The sequence below is a fragment of the Hibiscus syriacus genome, unplaced genomic scaffold (genome assembly GCF_006381635.1).
Source record: "Hibiscus syriacus cultivar Baekdansim isolate YM2019G1 unplaced genomic scaffold, ASM638163v2 tig00117005_pilon, whole genome shotgun sequence".
Lineage (NCBI taxonomy): Eukaryota > Viridiplantae > Streptophyta > Magnoliopsida > Malvales > Malvaceae > Hibiscus > Hibiscus syriacus.
In genome coordinates, this window is record NW_024063519.1 from 363,317 (window position 1) to 368,108 (window position 4,792).

General features: G+C 37.5%; 1 pseudogene; it reads right to left on the reverse strand.

Annotated features, from left to right (window-relative positions):
- Positions 1–2,987: 2,987 nt before the first annotated feature.
- Positions 2,988–4,406, reverse strand: LOC120195024 (annotated as a pseudogene).
- Positions 4,407–4,792: the final 386 nt, after the last annotated feature.

The following is a 4,792-nucleotide window of genomic DNA, read 5'->3' on the forward strand; positions in this document are numbered from 1 at the left end:
GGGGTATCGATTCCCCTCTAGTATTCTGGAAATTCATATTCGTTGAGGGGGTATCGGTTCCCCTTGAATGGGTACCGATTCCCCTAACCCAGAAATCCTATTTTGAGCTCGGAAATCATCCCATTTCAGCTCAAACATACATATTTCACTCTCTTTACTACTCTTAGCTTTCATACACTTACTTTAACTAATTATTATCCATTAAATACCTTTAAAACTTAGAAATCTAATTCTCCATGTAGAATTTAAGAATCTAACCCAAATTCCAATATGTTCTAATTTGAATTCTAACACCTTATACTTCTTAGTTAGCTTCTTGACAAGTCAAAAATCTTATTCAAACTTCAAAAACTCATTCATATCAAAATTTCATCTAAAAATTCATTTTCCAAATCTATATCTAAAACACTCATCTTGTTGTCTTATTGTCATATAAGCTTTCCTTTAACTTATATAACATCCAAACTTCCATTTCCAATCTAAAAATCAAAGAAACTACCAAGGTTCAGATTTTTACCTTTACTTGCAAGCTTCACGTTGGGAGAAGGAAGAGAAGAAAATAAGGAAGAAGGAAGAAGAAATGAGACAATTCTGGAACCTAATGCCCACGTGGTTCTAATATAATCCCCAAGTAATATTTAATTATTTCATTTACTCAATTACTCTTTTACCCTCTTAATTCACCTTCTTTATAATTCAATCCTACACCAAATAACTCAAATAGATCATTACACTCTTCCATCATTTTACTTAAATCACCAAATGTTGAAACTTTGCAATTTAATCACTAACCCGGCATGGAGGATGTTACAATTTCGGATACATATCAAGATAAATTACATAAAAAACAAAGCTTAGTTGCGAAAAAAGATCGAATGGAGAGGTTAATCAGTGAAAAATGGCTTATCGAGTTCAAATTTGGCGAAACAAACCTAAAAAACGGACTCAAGACATCGAAAAACATCAGGATAGGCATTCCCGAAAAATTTAACGACGGTCAACGGCCAGTCAAAGGTCAACGACTATGTCAACGATCAACTACTGGGTCAACGACTCACCCAGACGACTCAGCTCGGCTTGGCTCAGCTCGACTCGGGCCGGTCCAACTGGTTCATACCAGTTCAGCCTGTCACACTCTCCTCTGGCTGACAGGCAACGCCCACGCACAGGGAGCAGCGTGTGTGGTGACTCTGGTCGTCGGATCGACATGAAATTTTCCAAATCCATAGATCGACACCTCGAGAGTCTCGTGCATGCGTTATTTTTCAACTAAACACGACAGAGTGTGGAATTTTAAAACATTCGAACTTTTCCAACTGTGACCTGCGAGTGACAACGGCGAAGCAACGACGACGCGACGATTTCAGTTGAATTTTGGGCGCATGGCAACGACGAGTCCAACCACACCAGTGGTGAGGCAAACTGATGAGCGATGTGGCCGAAATCGAAGAAAAATCCACACGTGACAAAGGGTTTTGGCAAATTTCTTCGGTTTAATTTACGACAATCGGTGGTGCTACTCGACAAGGGGATAAAACGGTTTTGGTAGCACGTGGCCGATGCTTCGCCTGGTGCTGGCGGTGTAAGCCACCACCAGCCGATAACTGGTGAACGGCGACAAGTGGCTTTGGGTAGAACCAATTTAGTTCTGCTATGGTATTTCACCCGGGGAGTTGATTATGGGAAAATGAGATTTCATTTAGTTTAAAAGATATTTTATTTATTTATATTAATTACGTTAGCCTAGCCTAAATGGCTAAGGTTTGGATTTGGTTTCATTCAAAAAATAAATTTTATTTATTCTGCACTGAAAAGGGATGGACAATTTTAAACTTGGGTCCCTGAACTTCTAAAAATTTCAAAAACTATCATAACATCTTCAAAATCTTATAAAATGATCCCCAAATATGATTAAATAAATTTAATTTAAAATCAAGGGAAATTTGGGGTGTTACAGGATTCCAAGTACATGAATCTTGACAAAGTCTTCTGGTCTTACTCTCCAACCTTCCCTTTATTAAATCCTGGAAATTTCCTGAAGGAGCCTGATTTCAGTTGCTTAGCTAGGCTAAAAGTCACATTATGAGTAGGCGGCACAAATTCATTGCTAGACAATAAAAATGCATAACCATAAGGCCTAAGGCAAGCCTTCGTCGGAGGAAGCAGATGGAATTACGCATGTGCAACTAGTGATTTTGCAATGGGCCTTCTAATACAAGGAATAAACTAAAAGGGTTCTCTCTTTTCTTAAAGAATAAGGGAGAATTTCTGGATATCATGGAACGACATCGATTGAACATTGAAATGGGTTGATAGGGCTTGTACGCTGTTGCAGGGTGTATAGTCGTTGGGAGTGTATGTGAGTGATCAAGAAAAATTAAAGACATTAAATAAGGGACTGGTGGGTTGAAACTTCATTAAAGACTGAAACTCCAGCTTTCACACTCAAGCATAAATGCTATAATGGAAAGTGGGTTCAAAGCCAGTCTTGCGTCAGATTCAGAAACCCCAATTATATAAATAACTATCATTAACAATGGCCCCTACAGAGAAATTAGGCCAAATGATGTACTGCACCTGTCAAAATCATAATAAAATCACATCGTATTCGGCTTTCTCCCCCCCCCCCCCCCCAACAACATAATTCACGGTGATCCTTTGAGTAATTAGCTTCCTTGTAAGATAATGTGAAGTTGGTTCTCTTACCGCTGTAGAAACAGTCTTGAACAAGACTACCATGGAATCTCAACATGGTTATACCTTGGTAAAGCTTAAAGCAGGAACTTTCCCTTCAACATCAGTGTATATTTCAGTCAATATGTTATGGACAGCATTTCGTATGACAAAAATAGGAAGACTCTAGAAATTTAAGTACGATCGATGAAATATATTTTGATTTTCAGGTTACTAATAGATAACAGTCATTCCAATTGTACAGCGTTTGTAATTGTGTAATTACGATAAATTGAACATACAAGACACAACGTGATGCTTCAGAGAAGCTAAGCAAACAGAACTTTTGAACTTGAATGTGTCAAGTCGGATAAACATTCTGGGGCTTCAATAACATGCCACCGAACACCAAAGCCCCAGTTCTCAGAGCTGTCTGTTTGATTTAGGCTCGAAATATAGCCCACAGCAACATGAAGATTGCGACCACAACATATATATTCTGTTATCGCATGAACTGACAGCAAAAGGTTTGCATATCTGCTCCGATAATGGAGGGCCTTCTATTGCTTCCCAGGAATCACTGTCTGGATCATAAACCTTAAGCTTCATTCTTTCAAGCTCAGAAACCACAAATAAGTGCTCATGGATCACCACACTCGAGCCAGTCCAGCCTTCTCTCAATCCCACAGCCATACTCTCCCAATGATTAGTTCTCGGATCATAAACTTAACCCCTCAGAGAAACAAAGAATGGCCACAGCCAACCTTCTGTCATAAGAAGCTTACCGTCTAGAACTGCAGAATCATAGGATGCCATAGTTGTCCCCATGCTTTCAGTGGGGTCCCAACTTCCCTTTGGAGGATCTAAAACCTCGCTGAGTCGAGCTCAAAAAGATCTCCACTATTTCCACCAGCTACATATATCATACCATTAATCACTTCACTATCAAAAAATGATCTAGCAGTATTCATATTATTCATCACAGTCAAACGGTTTTTTTGGATCTCATACTTCAACACCAAGTCAAGGGGGCAATCAACATCAGAGACCATACGCCACAAACAAAGAGAGAACCCTCGTGCGGAATTGAAAGTTGAAACACATCTGAAACCATGGGGGCAAACTTTGTCTTTGCAAGGCATCGCTGGGATTGTATGCCAAGTAAAATGGATAAGATCAAGAACCTGCCCACCAAAGATATCGTAATTCACCAATAATACACTTGGAATGATCCAAACGTAAATTCCTACCCACCAAAAATAACAAATTTTAACCCTCTATCTATATACCATTTTGGCCTATTAGGATACAAATAGATGAAAATAAATAAAAAAGAAGTCACGCCGAGGTACAAAATCATATCCAGAAAACAAATGGTGAAAAGGAAAATAACAGTATCATGAATAGAGCTCTAAAGAAAATCTATTCTGTTGCTTCTAATCCAATAAGAAAACCAGAAATCCATAAAAACCACACCATATAACCCATAGAAATGAAGTATTTATAGCCTGCAATAATTGATGATTCACAAAAAAGGCAAACCCCAGAAATAACTTATCCTATCTATCTTAAAAACAAACTAGATAGCGTATAAGAAGAAGAAAAGATATGAAAAACTGATATTTACAGACTTACAAGAATGAATTTTGTTGCATAAAAGATTGTAACTTAAAAAAATTGATGAGATTTACCGCTGGTTTTAGCATGAAAGACGCCCGACTCCCTCCCTCCATATTCCAGTATTCTCCTTAATAACAAATGTATAAAGTACTATAAATCATTATTGATAATAAATTGAATTATACAATTATTCCTGTGGGAAAGAAAGGATTTTTGCTGATTCAGCAATAGGCACATTTAAATCACGCTCTAAATAGGTAATTTGTGGGCCTATTAGAAAAGAAAAAAATTGCAACATGTTAACACGCGCTTGGAACTGCGGGTGTTAGAATTTGGAACTGTATTTTGTATGTCCAAAGTATTTACTAAGCAATGCAATTTTGCTAAGATATTAACTTAGAAAAAAAATTACTTAATTTAGGGTGGTGAAGAAATAATGTTTTTGTCTTTTACATGAGTAAATTCCTTTTTTCGATACATTATCTAAAAAAAAATTACT